Source organism: Tachypleus tridentatus, chromosome 10 (genome assembly GCF_004210375.1).
Source record: "Tachypleus tridentatus isolate NWPU-2018 chromosome 10, ASM421037v1, whole genome shotgun sequence".
Lineage (NCBI taxonomy): Eukaryota > Metazoa > Arthropoda > Merostomata > Xiphosura > Limulidae > Tachypleus > Tachypleus tridentatus.
The window spans coordinates 85,742,920-85,765,776 of record NC_134834.1 but is presented as its reverse complement, the minus strand read 5'-3'; the positions used below and the strand labels follow the sequence as shown (position 1 = coordinate 85,765,776).

General features: G+C 34.5%; 1 pseudogene across 1 annotated transcript in view; it reads right to left on the bottom strand.

The window, feature by feature from the left end:
* The window catches only part of LOC143229782 (uncharacterized), a 74,068-nt pseudogene extending 51,521 nt beyond the window's left edge, over window positions 1-22,547 (bottom strand). Inside the window, exons 1-3 of the transcript XR_013016073.1 lie at window positions 22,235-22,547; window positions 17,846-18,072; window positions 13,702-13,963 (exon numbers count right to left, since the gene is read on the bottom strand). The product of XR_013016073.1 is annotated as an uncharacterized LOC143229782 (transcript). The remainder of the gene's footprint in view (window positions 1-13,701; window positions 13,964-17,845; window positions 18,073-22,234) is intronic.
* Between the last annotated feature and the right edge of the window lie 310 nt (window positions 22,548-22,857).

Below are 22,857 nucleotides of genomic sequence, written 5' to 3'. Positions count from 1 at the left end.
CTTGCTTTTGTCTACCATGAAATATTAAATGGAGAAATTAAAACAAATATTAGAAACTAATATCTGTAGTTATTATCACAAATCTTAAGTCTACTACTCTTTAATGTTTTACCAGATTTTAGTATTTAAATCATAACCTTTAAAATCTGTAGTTGTGTCATTTGCATATCCAGTATACTAAAGACAGTAATTCCTGAACAAATATTAATTCATAAAACAATTAAATTTTTATGTATAGTAGCCATATTATTCATAGTGTAACAGAAATGGATATTACAATTTCCTACATTTACTAAAATTCCTAACCTATTTTTAGTGTAGGAAAATATCTAATAAACATAATAATTTCAGCTAGAGCTATGCTTGAATACACTGAAAAATATCTAACTCTCAGCAGCTAGGATATGTTGAAGTATCATAAAAGAAATACTGTATCCAAGAGAAAAAGTCTGCATATTTCAGGAAAATAACTTTTTTCCAATTTTAAGGATACAAGATTTTTATTTATTTTCAACTCTTTAGTTGTTTAATGTTTGTTTGCTGTTAAAACAAAAGGGTACCTGCACTATGCCCACCAAAGATATCAAAACCTGGTTTTTACCACTATAAGCCTATAATATAGGGTTGCTACTAAGCCAATATGGGGAGCACTTCATTGAAACCAAGTCTTAATAAATTCTACATCAGTGTTGTTTGATAATTATTACATGTGGCATTACATGGATAACTAATAAGTAATTGAATGTTAACATATTAATCTTGCCTGAAATTGAGAAAATAAATGTTAACATTTACCTAAACTGAAAATATATTTTCAATAATAATTACTTTCACCATAAAGCTATTCTTCGAAATTCGCTTAGCCTAACTAAGCATTGGTCTCGTATTTTTCAATCTTTCATATCTCACTTGGCAATACCTAATTTTCAAACTTCTCCACCCTTATCAATGCACTCTCTACCTTATACTGTATATTAGCGCCTCACTTAAATAATGTAATTACTTTTTCAAGACTTATACTAGGTCTTAGTGGGGAGGCAGGATGGGAGAGTGTCAGTGGAGGTAAGTATTACTGGAAATACCATTTTAATTTAGGAAAATGTTAACTTCCAAAACATACAATCCACTGACACTATAGCTAGAATCCTATACTAAGAAGGTAAAGGGGTTAGTGTAGGCATGATTCACACAGAAAGTGTCTGCACAGAACAGATATGTACCAAGATAAAACTGGTACACAAGTGACGGAACCACATTACATCCAGATGAGGGCATCTCTTTACTCATCACTACAGGGTCAGACACAACCATAAAGCTGAGGTTCTACAACTCAGTGTTGGAATTAAGGGATCTTGATCTCTAGGTTGATGGCTAGGTCTATTGTACTGCAATGCTATATGTGGATATACTTTTGATTGGATTCCCATCTGTAACCAAAGAGTGATGCATTCCAAACCACTGAAATCATGACTAGAGAACAGGCAACACCAAAGTGGACAAACTTTCACCTGAAGACATCCAAAAGTACACATCCCAAATTCAGAATGATGGGATTGTGTACTCCATACTCAACCAAAGCAACAGAACCCATCCAGTCTGGAATTATTAGCCTTCATCCTCACTTCCAACAAAGTGGACAATGAGTATTCCACTTGCCTCTGAAATTACAGACCAGGTGAGGAAGACAGTGTTCAACCAAGGACCCAGGACAGGCCCACTTTGCATTCAGAATTATGAGGATATAGTGCATTTTCTTACATTGATCAAATTTCAATGTGTTATCTTTAAATCTTCCTAAATAGATTTCTAATGTTTTTTTTTTTTTTCAGTAAAATACTACATTTTATTTGTCATGCACTCTACCCTAACTCTATACAAGATTAGTCAATTTGACTGATCTTGTAACCACAAAAAAAACTAAAGTTAATATTTTCCTACACTGAAAATACATTTCCAGCAGATGCTTACCTCTTCTTATAGTTAGAGCTATTCTTGATTTAACTGTCCTCTAGTGTACAGATTTTCAATCACCACTTGCCTTGAACTTCCACCTAATTCCATGTGATTCAGTTGCATTAATCATGCAAATTACCATACAACAATCCACCACCAACAGAAGTGGAACACACCCTCCTATCGAGGCTGACTCCCTCTATGCAGTTGAATACAATCTTAAATTTAATATCAGAGACGAAAAACACCACCAGAAATGAGGAGGATGGGTAACAAATATTTAATGATCTACTGGAAATACATTATCATGAAGGAAAACAACTTCCAATATGATTACCTACCTTCACTCACAGTTACAGCTAGAATCCCACACTAAGCAGATGCAGGGATTGGAATAAAGTTACCTTAAAAACACCTTTCAAAAGCATCTGAACAACACCCATCGTGTGACCTATGGGAGACTGCATAACATCTGAACCAGATATACTCTTCATCCAAGTGGAACCAACTGACATTATGTCATGATCACAGAGAGGAACAAATGATTTATCTCATATCAAAAAGAAAAACACATGCGAGTGGAGTGGCAATGGCAAAATGGACTATAATTTGGAGGTCAACTCTAGCAGTACCAGGAGAAGGGGTCCTCAACAATTTACCTCAGGTGTAGGAACAAGAAGAGAAGAGAAGAGAAATATCTTTTACAAGAACCTAATCCAACATGTGTTGAAATCCTACACAACTTGGAATAAAAAAGAAAGATTGATTGATTTAGTGTTTTATGGCACAAAGCAGCTAGGCTATCTGCACCAAATGTCCAGAAAAAAGGTAAAAATAAATGAAATGTAGTAAATATATAAAAGGAAATGAAGGTAAAACAAAACATCATTGAAAAACAGAAAAAGCATAAAACCAATGTTGACACCTAGTCTACAATGTTAAGAGAGAAAGCAGAGTAAGAGAAGTTGTAAAGGACTTTTTCTAAAAAAATGGTAATGATCATAACCCGCCAGGAAGACAAACAGGAAAGTACAAGAACCACCGTCAGTCACCTGAAGTTGGCCTTTCCAGTCCTGGTTCCGGGTTATGCATCATAACAGCCATTAACAAAAGGTAAAATAATAAAAGTTGTAAAAGACATACAGCAAAATCGTAATAATAATTAGCCAAATGTCCAGTAAAAAGGTAAAAGTAAAGTCAATGTAGTAAAATTCTTAAAAGGAAACAAAGGTAAAAACAAAACAGGAATTTAAAACAGAAAATGGCAGAAAACCAATGTTGACATCCAGTCTACAAAGTTGTAAAGGACTTCCTGGTGCAGAATGGTAATGATCATAACCCGCCAGGAAGACTAACAGGTAAGTACAAGAACAACCGTCAATCACCTGAAGTTGGTCTTTCCAGTTTTTCCAGGTTATATGTCATTATGGCCAGTACCAAAAGGTAAAGTAATAAAAGTATGAAAAGACATGTAACAAAACTGTAATAACAACTCGCCAAGACGACTAACAGGTAGTTCAAACGGATAGTTCAAACAACAGCATTAGTCACCTGAAGTTGTCTTTTCAAGTCCTGGTGTCGAGTTATTTAATGTTCTGGCCATTTTTTCCAATTTAACTACAGAAATTGACATTCTGAAAAGGGAACCACAATTAAAAAGGTGTAATGAATAAATGTCCAACACTTAAATAAGATTAAAAAGATTAATGGCCATTAAAAAGCTAAAAACTTTATCAAGGTGGACAGTGTCACCATCACCAATAACACTGTCCAATGTTACAGACAAACCCTGGGACAGAACATGTTTAAAATAGTGCCATCGTTGAGAGTCGTAATGAAGGCAAGAAAGTAAAATGTGGCTTACAGTGATGAGTGTTACACAAACTACACACTGGTGCAATAGTTCCAGATAAAAGAAAACAATGAGTTAAAAAACTGTGACTAATGTGTAGTCTAGTTAGAACAACTTCCAAACATTACGGAATCTAAACGGCAAAACCCAATATAGGGTTTTATTTGAAAAAGCTTGTTGTCGCATTGCTCACTCCAAGTGAACTGCCAGCTGGCATGGGGCCAAGCCTTGAATACAGGACCATAGTTCACGTACAGAATAGGCAGTGGTGATAGTGCCAGAGCAGACAGATTTAGCTGCTGTGTCTGCAAGCTCATTCACACGAATACCAACGTGGCCTGGTATCCAGAAAAACTGGATAGAAGTAGTTGTTAATGAGAAATGGGCCAGTCGGTTTGAATATCAACGAGAACAGGGTGTGAGCCAACGTGAAGCGATTCCAGGGCCAGTAGAGAACTAAGAGAGTCAGTATAAATAGTGCAGTCGGAGTACTGCTTAGCTTCAATATGATCCAGTGCAAGAAATATGGTGTACAGTTCAGCAGTGAACACAGAAGCTGTAGAGAGGATTCTGCATGCAACCACTGAACCACAACAAACCATGGTAAAGCCCACAGAATTACCTGTTTTGGAACCATCCGTATAAATTGGAATGGAATGATTGTTCAAAAGATGTTTAGTAAATAAAAGACGATACTTCCAATTGGGAGTATCTGCCTTTTTCAGATGACTTAAAGAAAGGTTGCATTTGGGGGCTGTAATAAGCCATGGTGAGATGAGCTGACCTGTTGATTCTGCAATGTTATCCAAGGACAGACCCAATCCATCCAACTACACCTGGATACGAATGCCAAAAGGAGCAATGGCAGATCATCTGTTCTGAAAATGTATGACCCACCAAACAAGAAAAACACACTCCCAGATGGGATGCTTTGATAAGGAATGAAGTTTTGAAGCATATAGTAAAGACAGTTGCAAATGGCAAAGGTGTAAAGAAGGTTCATGAGACTATGTATAAGCTCTGAACTGAGTGTGGAAGTGTGGAGTGAAAGTCCTTGATGATGAATAGGGTCCAGCATCTTTAAGGCCGAGGGTCTGTCAGAGCCATAGACCATTGATCTGTAGTCGAGATTTGATCGAATAAGAGCACGATATATCTTTAACATAGAACATCGATCCGCTCCCCAACTGGCGGTAGAGAGGACAAGGAGGATGTTCAGTGCTCTTGTGCATTTGAACCTGTAGCTGCTTTAAGTGTGGTATAAAAGTCAGCTTACGGTCAAAGATAAGCCTCAAGAACTTGGTCTCAGGGACCACTGGCAGCGAAACTTCACCGATACGGAGTTCAGGATCAGGGTGAATACTCCGTTGGTGGCAAAAGTGCATGCAAACAGTTTTAGAGATAGAGAAATTAAAGCCATGTGCAGTGGTCCTCTTCAGTAAATGATTCAGGGCAGTTTGTAGCTGCTTCTCAATATATCTTATGGTCGATGATTGGCATGAGATGTGAAAGTTGTCGACATAGAGCCTGTTTGCAACAGTGAGAGTGAGTTGTTCAGTGATGGCATTAATCTTTATACTGAAAAGTGTGACACTCAAAACACAGCCCTGAGGGACTCCATGTTCCTGTAGAAAAGAACGAGAAAGTGTCGAACCCACATGAACTTGGAATCTCCTGTCCATTAAAATTTTTTAAATAAAAATGGGCAAGTGGCCATGTAACACATATATATGTGGAGGTCTTGCAAAGTGCCATACCTCCATGTTGCATCATAAGCCTTCTCAATGTCAAAGAATATTGATACAAGATGTTGTCCTTCAAGGAAGGCTTCTCTGATTGACATTTCTAGTCGAATCAGGTGGTTCAAGGTGGAATGCTGTTGTAACCCACACTGGGTGGGCGAGAGGAGGTTGTTTGATTCGAGGAACCAAACAAGATAAGAACTAACCATCCTCTCTAAGGTCTTACAAAGACAGCTCATCAAAGCAATTGGACTGCAGTTTGAAAGAATCTTGGGATCTTTCCCAGGCTTAGAGAAAGTTAGGACAATAACCTGATGCCAGGCATCAGGAAAATCATTCTCCAGCCAGATCCAGTTAAAAACAATTTGAATATCAAGAGAAGCAGGAGATAGCTGGCACGGCATGTCATAGCGTACATCATCTGGTCCAACTGATGAACTGCCAGACCCATGAAGGGCCAGTTTCAATTCCACCAGTGTAAAGGGATGATTATAGTCAGAGAGACAATTAGCTCGAAAGGAAAGAGGTGATTGCTCTGCCTGAGTCTTGATGGCTAAGAAGGTGGAGGAAAAAGCAAAAGTGCTAGATACCTGGCAAAAAGTTTTCACCTTGAGTATTGGCGATGCTCCAGATATATGCTACTTCCTGGCCATCAGAGAGTAAGATGGAGAGGGGGACAGAATTGCATTGCCCACTGACCTTTCGAATCTTGTCCCACATAACTTTGGAACTGGTGGTAGAAAATATACCAGTTGTAAACTTAATCCAAGATTCCTTCTGGCTTTGACATCTTATCCACTGAGCATGTACACGGACCCGCTGGAAAGCAATGCGGTTTGAAAGTGTGGGATATCTACGGAAAGTATCCCAGGCTTGTTTTTGAGCCTTCAATGCCATAAGGATACAGTGGAAAATATGTCGAGGTTTTAGGAATGCACTGAGCAGCTGCTTGTATAATACAGTCAGTTACTGCTGCAACACAGTCGTCTATTGATGGCTGACAGACGACGGCAGGATGAAGTTCTGCGAGAGCAGAGAAAGTGGGCCAGTCTGCCTGATCTAGCTTCTACTGGGGCACACAAGTTGGGTAGCATCTACAATGGCCAGTCTCTCTCAAAATTATAGGAAAATGATCACTGCCTCATGGATTATTGTCAACCCTCCAAGAAAAATGGGAGAATAATGAAGGAGAGCAAACTGAGATATCAATAACGATAAAGGACTGACTAGGTACGTGAAAATAAGCAGAAAAACCAGTATTAAAAAGGGGAAGATTGTGATCAGAGAGCATACGCTTTACAGAGCGACCCCTCCTATCAATAACAGCACTTCCCCAGAGGGGATGATATCCATTAAAGTCCCCCCAGGATTAGAAAGGGAGATGGCAAATGTTCAACGAGAACATCAAGGTCTGATTGATCATATGTATCTCCAGGGGACAGGTAGAGAGAACAAACAGTGATGGTATGACCCAAGTAAACATGGATGGCTACAGCCTCCAAGGGTGTGTTGAGTGACAAAGACAGGGTGGGCACATGCTGATCAACCAATAGTGCCACCCCTCCATGTACTCGTCCATCACGCAGCCTGTCATTTCTGTACAGAGAAAGCTGCTGAATGGTGACTGTATCAGCAGGTTTTTGAAATGTTTCTTGTAAGGAAAGACATATAGGATGGTAGGAAGCAATCAGTGTTTTGATATCATCCAGATTAGAATGTAAACCTCGACAGTTCCATTGTATCAAGGTGGCCATTTTTAATGACGGGTAGGGGAAGTGGCTGGAGAACCCTTCTGTTTACAACCACGTCTTTTTTCCTTACTGTCCTTATTCGGAGGAGGTCTATCGACTTCCATGGATCCTGCCCTGGGTCGATTGGGCAGGTCTTTGTTGTTGGAAGGGGGGTTCCAGTGACTAAGGATGCAGACGACTGATTGTTTTGCATCTTGGGGTGGGAGAAAAGATGTATCAGAAGAAAATGCCTGTATTTGAAACCAAAGGATGTGGATCTTGAGGTTTGTTGGAATGTATGGGAGGAACAAAGATGGGTGTAAAAGTCGATTCAACCTTTTTGACCACGGAGGTCAAAATGCTTTTCATATGTTTTGAAAAGATTCTCTTCGAGGTACAGAGAGGTCTGTCTGCACTCCTATTGTGAAATGAAGTGCAGCAGCATACATCCGAGATGAAGTGGTAGATAGCAATTTTTGAGCTTCAGGATAAGTAATGTTATGAATTGTTTTCAGACGCTGCACCTCTTTTTTCCTCCAACCCTTTTTGGCAAGAACAAAACTAGGAAGTGTGAGAACCGTTGCAGTTGACATAATGTGGATCCGTGTCACACTCATAGGCATCGTGGTCCTTACCACCACAATGAGAACGTCAGGGAACCACGACATGACGTCTTTGAGTGGCCCGAATTTCTAACATTGGAAACATCGGAGGAGGTTTGGAATGTACGGCTGTAACCTGCAAATTAGATAACCTGTCTTGATGGTGACAGGTACATGTGGTGATGTAAATGTCAGAAAGAGGATATTTGTCGGCAGTGTAACTCCATCTTTGCGAGTGGAGATGTGCCTCACTGCAGAAACTCCTTGAGTGGAGAGACCAGCGAGAATCACTGACTCTGTGACGTTCTTCAAATTTCTCTCAACAATAACTCCTCGTGATGAATTCAAGGTAGCATGAGGGGCAACCTCAATAGGTACATCCCCAATTGCCTTTGAATTCAAGAGGAGTTCACTGTGTTGGGATGTGAGTGTTTCAACCAATATGTCTCCAGATCGAAGCTTCTTTACTGACTTTGGAGAGCCAGCAAGTCCCTCCAGTCCCTTCTGGATAATTTGCCAGACATTTGCCCTAAAGCTTTCTCTTGAAAGAGAAGGTAGGATAAGAAAATGAGGTACAACAGATGGGACAGGTGTTGAAGATTGCTGCTCAGAAACTTCAAGACGTGGTCGTTTACCTGTTGACTGTTTTTCACTATTTTATTTAAATTATTATTTGGAGGATCCATAGAAAAAAAGGAAATGTTAGTGCCCACTGACCCCACACACCATGGAGCCCTATGAGGGGACGCACTACAATGTCATTCAAGGACATTGCAGCAACGCCAGAGTTTCGTGAGCACTACACCCAAACACCAGCATCAGACACAATGTCCACAACGCCTGTTAAGAACTTCCAACACTGATACTTGGTTGACTCTAGCCCAAGTGGACCAGCCGATTGACCCAACGGGGGCCACTGAAAGGTTGCCCATCTACAGTAATTCAAGGCCAAAGTGGTGTGTCAGGGTTGGAATCCTCAACCACCAGGATCCTCTCCTCCCCTTCTTGGGTCACCACGCACAGCAAACATGTGGGTGGATGTTTAGATCCCAGAGGAGGTAAAGTGAAAGAACAGAACCTTCCCTGGGAAGACCCCTCACCAAGTACAGGAATCCACACCAAGGGGAATAAAGAAAGAAAAACCAGTAATAAGCATCTGGACAATGCAATGTGGAGGGTCAATTCTAATCCAAAACTAATTGGCATTGAGGTTGTAACATCCATTCCACAGCACAAAAAAGTTTCCAGTTCGCTCACAAGTGAGAAATTATGCCAGCTGACCAGCTCCAACTAAAAAACCTGTCACTACAAAAATAACACGAGCAACACTCATGAGTGTGGGGTCTGGTATAAAAATATTTAATATGGAACATACCATGAGGAAGAATTTGCAAGTAGTCTTATGAAACACTCCATCTCAACAGTAAGCATGATAGACCTCACAGACTTCATGATGGAAATATCAAGTCTAAAAATGGTGACTGAAGTCTAAGTGCTTCAAACATGCCTACACAGGAGAGGAATGCATCATCCTGATCAAAGTCCTCAGGTAAAAGCAGAATTGCTTGTAGACTGGGAGATCCAATGGACTGTATGACAAAAGCTATCTCCACAGATAACACCACACCTGCAGCCATTTTTATGAACTGTTGAATACTTGTATCAATGTTAGCCATTGCAGTAACAATAGCAAACTGTGAATTAAAAAACATATTGACTGATTAATAGTAATTGAGTGAAAAATAATTTTCACAATCAGATAAAGAAATCAAACTCAATAGTGGCTTATAAACAAACTCTTAAATATAAAAATCAGTATCTGAATATTTTAAAAACATGCTAAAGAGAAAAACAAAATGTATGAAATAAAGCATTAGATCTTAACACTGTTGTGCCATATTGAGAAGTAAAGAGGGAGTCAGCTGGGAAAAGAGGGTGTGTCATGTTCTTACTGGAGCAAGGTTGTCACAGGCTAATTTGTATACTTAAACACATCTGAACCACATGGTATGTTTGTAGAGTTAGGTAGGAATTTAAGGCTTGTGGTGAGTATAGATTTGTTCACTAGCTGGCATTCTAATCACGAATAGTTGTAACTGTGAGTAAAATGTAAGTAAATGTGTCATAATTACCCTTTTATTCTTTCTAGAATGAATTCAAATTGTAACACAAAACTACATTTGTTCATCCTAGACAGCTTTAAATTTGTAATATTCTACATCTGTTTACACTTAGATTTTATTGCTATTTGAACTGTACCTAACTAATATTCCCACGATACAAGTTATAAATTACCTGGCAAATGTGTAGCTCACATTACACTATTTAATTACATAATGTACAAGCTACTTGCGAGTTTCATCCAGGAGAAACCTAATATAACCTTATCTAGCCTATAAAAGTTGCTAATATTTACATTTTAGTAAGTTATTTTTATAATAACAAATAAAGAATAACAAGATATGAAGTAATTGCCCGAGTTTTTTCTTTTCCTGTCTTTTGAAACTTAATGAAACCTAATGAAACTTAACTTTTTTTTTATACTAATGGTACTACTGCACAAAATGTTTTAATTAAATAATGCAACAAATAACACAGACTAATAACATGCAAAAAGCAAACAATGTCCTCATAACATAACACTTTCTCTGGCTTTCTAGCTATGCAACAAGAGACATTACAAATTCAGCTAAATTTATCAATGTGTTTCTCACGTGTATAAAGTTTGATCTGGAAGAGAAACAGACAGTTCTCTCTACAAAAAACAATGTAATTAATATGCCATTTGATAGATTAATTCTTTGGTTTTGATTGGTTATAAAATAATGATATTATATTTCAGAGAAAACTACTGGCAATTTTTCAACAAAAGGATGCGACAGGTTGGGTGTGGTGAGAGGGGTCTGATTTTCTAGTTTATGGTTCTGTGACCAAACAAGTTTAAAGGGTATAAAAATTATGCTTTGCCCGAGGAATGAAAATATTAACAATGAGTAACTCATGTGAAATTTCATACTTCACAAAGGAATAGTAAATAAACAAAAGAGTGGATACCTAGAGAGCAAACATAACAATTCATATTCCTGGAGAAATTGAGAATGTTTTCAAAATACTGCCTTATAATATTAAGATCTTAAAACCTATATAATATTAAAAGTTGGATTATTACCTATGCTTGATGTTAAGTTTATTTGTATAACATTAAAATAAAGTATTTTAATTAAATGTTAGATGTAACTCACTAAACCCTTGTGATATGCACAGAAAAGGATACCTATAACAAGTGTTAAACAATATTTTGATAGTTAACACCTTCCTTATCTGAAAATGTATTTCTGATGGATACTCACCCATTCACACACTTCAGTTATCTTCCTCACAGGTTTGCTAGAGACTTGTATGCCTTCCACCTCATTTCATATGAATTTGTGAATTTATGCAAATTGCAGTACTGCATGCTAACTTTATCATGTGACAACCCCCCCCCATCAACAGAAAAGCAATACAACTCCATGTGTAATAACTCCCCCTATGCACTTGTACTTATGAAACTTCCTTCTTCAATAAGGCAATAAAAAAATAAAAGTTACACCAGATGTGGGGAGACAGGCAAGTATCTATTGAGAAATGCACTTTTAATTAAGGAAAATGTTAACTTCCAAGATGATATATTACCTTCTCATACAACTTAGCTAGATAAGAATTCTTTAGGAAACACCTAAAGGAAGCCTATGAGGTATGACACCTGATGCTAGGGGATCCACTGAACACATCTATGGGAGACAGCATCTTATCTTATCCAGGCTGTACTATTTGCATTTAAAAGAAAAAGGGAAGAAGCAAGAAAGCCACATGTAGAATGTAAGGATGACAATCCGAGTACATGCATACAAACAATCGAGTATTCAATACATATCATATGATTTGGGCACATTCAGACCTTACCTTGTGTGTTCATCTCAACTTTACTGTCAGATTCTACTGGACAAACTCTAGATGTAAGAGGGGTTACATCAGTTATGTAATGTGGACTTGAGTACTCTTCTCAACTCTATCATAAGACTATGTAACAGACACTAGTTGTTAAGAAATATGAATTCATGTGCACACTTCAATTCTACTGTCAGACTATAAGAATGTCTACAACAGTTGGAGAAAGGCTGATTTGTGATACAACGTTTCATATATTATGCACTCATATCAACTCTACCGTTGGACTCTAAAAGGGCTTACTCCATCTGCTGGAAGAGGGCATTATAGATATGAAGTATAGATCAATATAGTATTCACCTTGACTCTACTAAATAGACCTTGGGTGCAGGAGGATGACACAGATGTATATGAATATAATGACAAATAGTTTCAATACTATTAAATTACAATACTTATTAATACAGAATTAAAATCAACAATATAAAACAATAATTAACTTGTTATAAAATAAGCATAAAGAAGATTTTAGTAAAGAATCCATTATCAATCCTAGTTGTCACCTTAAAATCATAACAGGGAAGCCTGTGGTAATAGCTCCCAAATGCATTTGGAATATCCTCCTCTATCAGATAAAATACAAATGCTGATATTAAACTAGCCAGCAAGTATGGAAAATTAATTAAGGATATCAAGTTGAATCCTTACACCCACAATCTTAACTTCTACTGCCTTTCACTGTTTGCAGTCAACTGTAGGAAGACAGTTATCCTTAAAGGTTCTTATAATTTATAAAGCAGAAATTAAACCACCCTAATATTTCTACTATATACGACTTTAACATCTACCAAAAGAAATAAAATTATAAACCATGTTAATATCTGTTTATTAAATATACGTATATACACAAAGTGAGTGGTTGTCTCAACTGAACAGATTGTAGATGCTACATGCAAGAGGGTGGTGCCACAAAGGTTTAATTGGGCAACAGAAAGGAAACATTATAAATCCTAATAAACAGCAAGAAGAAAAGATGAGGCAAGCTCCAAAAATCCTCAATCACATAATAAGAGAACAAGATATAACAAACACAGCTGAAAAATAAAGAATTAATCATGCCTGATAACAGCATCCAGAAAGAATCTGAAAGATTAAGATCGTTTCACGATTGGTAAAATACCACCTGAAGGAAATTAGGTAAAGGACATAGTCCAAGAAATCATTCCTGACTGAGGGAAAAAAAATTATGCTGATGGGGCAGTAGTAGAGATGCATTAAGCACGTGGCAACCTACAATACACTGAACAATGTCAGTTAACAAATCTCCAAAAGCCACATCACAAATAAGGCCTAAGTGTAAACATCATCCATTCAGGAATAAGTCTAAATATTACTTCAGCATTCAAAAAACTTAAATAAAGCTTCTGACACAAAAGCCAAAGAAAGTCAAAGTTTCATAATGTTGGAAACCTCAATAAATTTAACTCAACTGCATGAGCGTAAGTGAACAGTGAAAGTTAGTGCACATGGAGTAGTGTCACTCTCCTATTGGTGGAGGGCTTTTGTTGCATGATGACATCATTATGCAGTAGCACAATTCACATGAAATTAGGTGGGAATTTCCTCAAGGCTAATGACATGAAACTCTCTCTCACAGATGCATGAGAAAGGTAACCAAACCATATGGGAAGTGAGGCATAACCTCAGAATTAGAATTTACAGAAAATTTATGATCACAGAAAATATAAAGCATCAGAAAAATGAAGCACAAAACAACTTGACAATTAAAATGTTTACTTTTAGAAAATAGTCCCAAAGAAGAAGAAGACACTTGTAACATTCAGGTTATTTGGTTTATAGTTTTGTGTCACAGTAAGTAAATAATTTCTTACCATTATCTTCAGCAAGAACCTCTGCAATGTGGGCAAGTAAATGTGATTTCATTTGTAATTTAGCTCTGCTTTCATTTCCAAAACTATGGTAAGCTTGAGAACATTTGACAGGTATGAAAAAACATTTGTAAGAATAATTTCTACGTATTTCATCACAAGTGTGTTCTGCAAACATTTCAAGCAGCATTTTGTCTGATAACACTCTGATCTGATCTAAAGTGAGAACATCAGCTTGCTGGAGTGGTCTTCTTGAGTTTGATAACTAGCATAAAAGAAAAAGAAATTAAATGTATTAGCCCACGTTAAAAACAAAAGTATAACAATTATTTTTCAGGCTTACAACTGATGTTCAATAAAATTGTTAAAATTAAATAACAGCCAAGCATGTGAAACATTAGTGCACAATGAAGAACTTATATTTGTTACATACACTCAATGCTGAAAATATTAGAAGCTCCTACCACGTCATGTCTATACAAAGTACATATTTACATGTCGGAAAAATAAAAGCATCAGAGATTTATAAGTACAGACATTAAATTATATGAGCATCAAATATCACTATAATGGAAAAGACAAATGCAATGTATGTCATTTGCAAGGACTAGCAGAAACAGCACCCCCTAGAGGTTGTTTGTGTGAGTAACTTCTAATTGTAATACTCATACTTCATTGAAAAAGTGAACATTTTCTAAAAAGGATTTTTCTGGGAAGTACTACTGGGAAAAAGTGTTCCCACATTTTTATACATTAACATTTGTACCCTTTGTTGAAAAAAAAAATTTTTTTGTTTTAAATCTCAATTTTTTCAGTACTATATTTACAAATTACATCAACAAAGATATAATCAAACTCTCACCCACAGTTTCACTAAAAGTCACGTCTGCTGTGAGAAGAGTACTTTTCTTTAAAATTGTGTTTTGTGATAAAGAAATGGTTGTTGCACATACCATCATTATTTTTCTAATTGCCTAAATATTGAACACTCATAGTGTGAATTTTTTTATGGATTTTTTTTTCAGTGTCATTCAATACATGATGTCACATTGTATTTATTTTTTAGGCATATACATAGAAACACACACACACACACAAGTGTATCCTCACTGCATCCATCATAGTAAAAAAAAGACTGGGTTGACTGGGAAAATCAAAAACCAATGTGTCCTAAGTATGCAAATAAACTTCAGTCAATAAACTTCATGTCATAAGGGATGCTATGGTCAGAGAAGAGAGCTATCAAATGGGGACAGCAAGCAAATACCTAGTATTGTTTGGACTAGCAGACCTTCAACTGTGAATAACTGATGGTCCATGAATATTTACTTCCACAAAAAAAAAAAAAAAAGTTAGTGGGTAGTAATATGAAATGAACTTTTGTAATTGTGCCCCTCATGTAAACCATTATTCTCAGTCAGCTATGAAAAGAAACATATCCAGTATGACCTAAATTATTGGATTTGGACTGTTGTGCAATAAAAGTTGGTAATGCAGTCAGATAAAAAAGCTTCATGTTGCCATGCAATAAGTGATGGTGGGATTAGTGTGTTGATAACCCAAGAAATCATGAACTTATCCTGCATAACCCATATTGTAGAAAGTTCTTGACAAAATATTATACTGCTGGGTTCATTTATATCGGTCTTCTAATTCCTCTGAATGGCCACAAGGATATTTGACCACCCTAACTGACCAAGTGCATCAAAGTGGTCTTTTTTGCATGTTAGAAGTTCTAAAGTTGTTATCTTAATATTGCTCCACTGTGCTGGTACTGTACACACTATGTGACTTGTTGTGTATTATAAATAATTTATTTAACATATTATATTACATGTAAAATTGTATAATTACATAGTTATATGATTTTGGTAATGGTTCGTAACTTTCACATGCCACAATTTCCTTTCTGTTGTTAGGAAAGCACGTTCTGTGATCCTGCAAAAACTAAAAGAACGAATTCTTTTCGTTTTTCTTTCTTTGTTAGGATAGCATTAAATTTCTCAGTAAGAGACATGCCTGCTTCAGCACTGTTTTTTACCATATTCAAATGTTGAACTGTTTGTAGTGCTTCCTTGTAGCCCTCACTGAGCTCTCATGATTTGAAATCATAATGCAGATGGCATTTCAATGCATTTAAAGTATTCTGAGGAATCTTCAACTGACATGTCCCAAAACTTCCCAATATTTAGCTGGATGCACTTTGGTGGTACATCCATGTCATCCTTCTGATTTAGTGCTTTTACCATTGCTTGTTTTGTCTCTGTGGATACAGCTGAATCAAAAAATGTCAAACCAAAGAGTTCCCACAAATTTCTGATAAGCAGATTTTGAAAGAGCATAACTCATATTCTTATACATACCTAGACAATGTAGGAAATCAAGATCATTGAAAGGAGTACAGATGGGAAGAGGAGCATTGAACCTTGCTGTAAGACAGACACAAATGACAATAATTTAAGTGTCATAGAATCATTCTTCCTACAGCCATTGAGTTTAAACTGTTCCATAAACATTCAGATCTTGAAATCCCATAATTGTTTTGGTCATCCATTACATGTGATACAGTGCTATAAATCACAATTCATGAAGAGATACTACCAAGGAAGGTTATGACTTCTTCAAGAAGTTCTTAACACTCATCTCTAAGTTGAATGACCTGAACTTTTGTAGAAATTCTAGAACCTATTGTCCATGTCATATAGAATATTTTAGAAATAAAAAGTCACATCAAATATTAATTATATATAGAAAATTCTTAAACATTCTGAATAATGCAGAATACTCTGAAATATTCCACAATAATCCAGAACCTTACAAAATTAGAATATTATGAAGCATTCTATAATATTGAAAATATGCAAGCTACAAAGTAAAATTTCTACCTTGATCTCAATTTAGTTAAAATCTATGTAATTTTTTTGAAATAAGCTACCAGAAGATAGACCATTGCCATCCACTCTACCTGGATTGGGGACAATAATGATTAAAGAATGGTCAAAGACCTAGCACATTATTAGGTTTTAGTTTCTAATATTTTTGCTGGTAAGTGTACTTTCAATGCTTAAATCTATGCTTTAAGTCCATAACCTGAAAAAAAAAAAAATTCAAGTCAGTCAGTATCATTAGGAAATAAGAAACATCTTACAGAATGAGCAATAAATAATCAAGTGGAAAATTTAAATAACTGAAAAACTGTGTGCAATTTCAAATACAGCAAATGTTCACAAAAATTGTAAGTTTTCTTTAAAGAGAATCAAGATACCTCAGAAACATTCACATCGTCCAAAACTTTATATAATAATCAAATAAAAATCATTTTGTCTAATAATCCAAAGCAAAAATGTAAGCTAGCATGTTGCATGCATATTTCTCAGACAATTTACTAAATATATAGGCCATCATGTGGATTATACAACATATTTATAGATTTTTAATATTGTTGCTAATGGGAAAATCAAAGAAGTTCATCTGATTCTTCTCAGAACTTTCCTAGTCTTTAAATTACAGGTATTTACTTCTTTCCTCAAACCCTCTTTAGTAATCAAAAAACACATAATGGATCATATGTACCATAAATATACTTTAAATACTCTGCACTCAGTTTTATTCTAAATCATTTAAAGAATACTTGAGTAGATTTTTTGTTTTAATGAAACTTGTATTAATTGTAATCATAGAAAATCTTTTCATAAGAAATTGCCTTTAACATGCATTTTTGAAGTACAAAAATCTATTTACATAGCTCAGAACTAAAAATAAATAATCTGTAATGAGCAGAGCTAATTAAATACAATATTCAAACTACATTATGCATTGTTTCATTGGTTGTGTGCCCTTGTGATTGAGATTATATTAAAGTGAATGAATTTCAACTAGCCTTTAGTTTAATATGGTAATGATAATAAAGTTGTTGATGTGAAGTAAACCTCATACAGATTGGTCTGTGGCTCTGTTTAACAGGGTTGGATGCTCTCATAAAAAGCCACTTTTCCCTGTCATATATTCCAGTTTGAGTTGTTACAATATTAATACTTTTAAAGTACCAAATCTGACAAAATATAAACCTGGAAGTATTTTTCTATTTGTGCATAGATTTTGCAACTTCACCACTTTCTATCAGTTTCCCTTGTACTAATCAACATACCTTATTTTGTGTTGGTTTTCTTTTAGTCTTATTCTTGAGAGGTTCTTCTGTCAGTGATGGATCATTTTTTAATGTTGCTGATGCAACTTCTGCAAGTAAGTCTAACAAAGGAACTGAACCAAAGTGTTTGCTACATGACACTGCTGCCTCTTCTGCATCAGTTTCTTCTCGATTAATTAATGTCAGCTGAGTTTCAGACTTTGCACATCCTGAGCAACTTGAGGTTTCTAAAATAATCAATTACATCTCAGTAAATAAAACTCTTACTTAACAAATACCAATAAATACCTAACATATCTTACTGCCAATATTTTGAAACATTCATTAATCCCATTCAAGCTAAAGAAATAGTTATCTTCAACAGTTTCACTCAAGACAAAGAATTAATGAAACCTTTTTAATGGTGTTTTAAATTTTAAAATTACATGAAAAAATGTGTACATAAAATTTATTTCTAAGTTACAACATAAACCTTCTACAATTCACAATTTTGATAACTTTGGTTTCATACAGTGAAAAACAATTTATAACAGAAAATTAATATAAAAGTTTCAGTTGCTTAAATTTTTTCTTTAAAGATTGCTTCAAAAACTTCATGAAAAACAAAGCTTTCATAAAACTTAATCATATGTTTATTAACTAAGTGCTAGTACAATAAGCATACAACATACAATGACCAAGATTTTATTGTCTTTGTAATATTTATATCAACTTACTTTATATTCTTCAATTTTATGTTTATAATAATGGCTAACCACCAAAACTATCACTTTTATCACTTGATGAAAACTACTGTGCATTACATTATGTAACAAAATTTTTACTCTTTCTTGTTTCTGGGCAGAAAGTGTTAGGCACAAGTAATTGGGAAATGAAGTAAATGGAAAAAGCCCTATTTTTTCCTTCATACTTTGCTTTTGTAACCTGGAAGCATATAATGAAAACATGATGGGAGACTATATTTGGGAGCTGATACGTGAAAGTGATTTACATTACAGTCGCAAATCTCGAAAAACTTCACTTCTAAACATTTTTGTAAAACTTTAGTATAAAAACATGTAAATCTTGATTCATATGTTGTTTCATTCAGACCTTATGTAAATGAAAATGTGCAAATTTGCCCGTCTTTACATAGAAAATAGATTAATTTCCAAATTTCATTATCCAGGTCACAAAAGCAAAGTTTGAAGGAAATAAAAGGAATTTTCTGTACTTTTACAACATAAACAATTAAGAAATAACACATTCTATCTTGGAACAAAATTTGTGTTACATTGTGTTATGATACCAGAAGTGCATCAGAAGTGTGAAAAATGTCCTTTATTAATTATTACTTTGTATATATAATCAGTTATATCCACAAAGAGGTGGCTGGGTAGCCTCAAGCCTCTGCCTTTCTGTTCTTGTGCCCCATGAGTGACCTTTTTTCTGTCATACATGTTCCCAATTATAAAAAAGACACCTGATTATCGATGTGTACCAGAAGCAGTTCACAGTCTCCCCAAAAACCTCAAAACCCCACAAATTCTTGTCCTGAAATGCTTGGAAAGTACCCTTTTCTTTAATGTGCTTCTATACAATACTGCATTTACTGATTATGGTTCATTTTAGTATAATGTTGCATAGTTATTACAGAGTAAGCAAAGTTTCTAGTTACAACTGAATAACTAGATGAACAATAACAGATCAGAGACTATGAAACTGAAGTGTTAATACTGATGAATAAATTTCAAATGATAAAGTATTTTATTAGTTGCACAAAATTGTTAAGAAAACTTTGTATCCACTTTATCAAGTCTCAAACTTTATTTAACCTTACTGAATTTTAACAAGAAATGATAAAATAATCCCTATCAGCTGCACAAAAACCTCAAATTATCATAAACAGTTTCAAGTATTGTCAAAGATATTAAAATATTCATAAACAAATTTACAGATACACTAATTCTTAATATTAAATATAATTTGTAATGTTACTATCACATTGAGCATATGAAAGACCATATTTTAGCTAAAAACTTAAGTATTATAGTAACACTAAATACACACACATATCACATATCAGAATATGATTTTATAATGAAAATACTATTTGCAAAATGAAACTTGAGATACAATAACTGCATATTTTTCCATTGTTTAAAATACAAGTAATGTCCAAGACAGTTATATTTTGTAGAGATATACTTTGCCACTACACCACTTTGAAACGTTTGCTACAAACAATGTCTGTTCACATAGTTTCTAATCCAAATTAATAACTTGAATAAATTTATCTTTTACATTTTTTTCTAATTATGCAAAGACAGGACTTTGAAACCAATCATTCATGTGTTAGATACATTTCTATTATATAATTACACAAATTACATATCATTAAGTATGTTTTAAATAAATATGGGTCAATTATGCACATTAATGTAATATAAACATAAATTCAATAAAAAACATTTTTAAAATTTCAATTATTTATCTTTTATAAGCAATAAAATTAAATATCTGATATTTCACTCATGAGGATGTACCACAAGAATATTTCACTCATGAAGGTGTACCGCAAGAATATGAAATAGCTTTCAGTCTATTTTGACATTTCTGGTACACCATTTCTAAAATAGTGTGTAACTAAATTCTTCTGAGATAGCCTATATTTGCTGGAAAAACATCACTGTGTGTTACCAAAACTCTTTAAATGAGTTGCAAAAACTAAAGCCTTATTAAAATGTCATACTATTAAACACTTAAAATAATAAAAATTGAAATTTTAAAAGCTGGAATTTTCTTTCTTCATTAACAATAAGGTTAAAATAAGATATAGAGTACACAAACAAGTTTCTTTATCATGTTCCCAACTATTAGAAAGAAAACTTTTTTTTATTATTATACAAGCCAAACCTCATGGACACAGTTACCAATGTTAGGAAACAGAAAGCTCCCAACATAACTCGTAATGTAAATTTTATGTTGTTTTTGCTGAAAGTTACTATACGGTGATGATGATGGACAACTTATTACAACATTTAAACATGAATGACTTGGTCAAACCAAGGCATTACAATTCAATTTATAATTCATAAATCTTTATAATAATATCAAACACTCCAGATTATCAAAAAAACAACATTCAAAAAGAGTAATTTATACAATAAATGTTTATATAAAATGAGTGCTAGAAAAAACAAATAAGAAAACAACACATCCAAAGTCCAAATTAAATATACTGTCAAATATATTCCAAATTAAATACATTGTCAAATATATATATTTAATTTAACATCAATAAAGTTAAAAGGTACTTCTCGATCAAGAAATATTTTGTACCTGAATAAATATTCCTCAGTTTAATGGAGTTATTCTTATCCTGATCTCACAATAAGTGAAACCAAAAGCAATTAATAATAAGAAATGCATATCAATACATCATCTATTCTGCATTTTAAGTTTCAATGTCAGAACGTATAGGCTCAAACTGACTTTTTAATATACTTTTTCTTTATTACACTTCTACTGATAATCTACAGGGTGGCCCATAAGTCCCTACTCATCCATATGTGTTATATTCAATAATACTAATGATGAATTGAAGGCAGCTGTTACTGCAGCATTTGGAACAATAACCCATGCTATGTTGAGGAAAGTGTCTCACAGAACATGGCATCGCATAATATTATGCAGCAAGAATGAGGGATAGCACACAGATACACTGGATACATAAGATATATATGGATAGGTAGGGATTGACACTACAGGCCACCCTGTACATTAGATTTTTTTTATTATTATTAATACAGTTCCAACAAGTACCACTGTGTGAAAATAAAGAGTGACACTCAACAGACAAGGGAATATATTTTTTTTACTTGTGATTTGGTATTAAATTGCAACTTAAGATCTAACGACAATTAAATTATCATATTTTTGTCTAAAGTTTAGTTACTATGAACTTAAAAGAAAATTGTTGTTCATAAAGTTAATGAGTCTTAAGCCTACTCCTGATTTTAGATAATTACTGAAGAATTGAACCTCAAAGTAACAAACATGTTGTTTCAATATCAAGTGTTCCAAACAGCTATTATGACAAACAAGTTTCTTTCTGCAGTTTAAAAAGAAATACGCCTACAAGTTATAAATTTATGTTTAGGCCTAATTTATGTAGGTGCTACTAGTAATAATCAGTGTAAATAATGGCTCGCTCTCTATACTATTCAATCTATTATATAATCGTGAACGGGGCAATAAGCAGTAAGGCTAAGCATAATCCATAGTCACTATGTTGGCTGTAAATTACTGCAAACTAGAAATTTAGAATTATACAACAGGCCCTTATTTGTTACATATTTACAAACAAATATATCTAGAAAGAGCTCAATGAGAAAGATCCTTCACAACCTGTCTCAACGTCATTCAGTCTGGCTTTTCTTGCTGACGCCATCGTCTTACTCGTTGTCTGCTACAATTTGTACACGCTAGACAAGGTCCTTTATTCGTGCCTGTAATTTCTAATTATGAATTGTTTTTCTCCAACACAGTTCCATTTACAAATTAAACAAAAGCAAAAATTTAGAAAAATAAAAGGCCTTGATTCGCAGACTTTCGTAATAATTTTAAAAGCTATGGCTAAGAACAGAAAGCATTAATAATTAGTTACTTCCCAATCGATCGTCCGCACGTTTCAGTGATTATTTCATACACAATCTCGACTAACTTATTCAAAAAACTTTTGCGTTGAAAAAATTATATATATAAAATTATATTAATAAAGCTATCATTATATGTAGTTGCTGAATCCTTTAAAAAGTATTCCCTTCATATTTAATTCTTAAATAATAATAAAAAATTGTTTAAAACTCCTCATAGGGGGCAACAATGACATACGAAAAAAAAAATCCTTTTGTTTGTTGTTGTTAATTAGTAGTTGAAATGTGTTAATTTTTCTTCTCTCATTAGAAATCGTCCTGTTGTCAACGTTTATTTGCACACGTTTGCCTGTTCAGATTTAATAAACTTAGAAA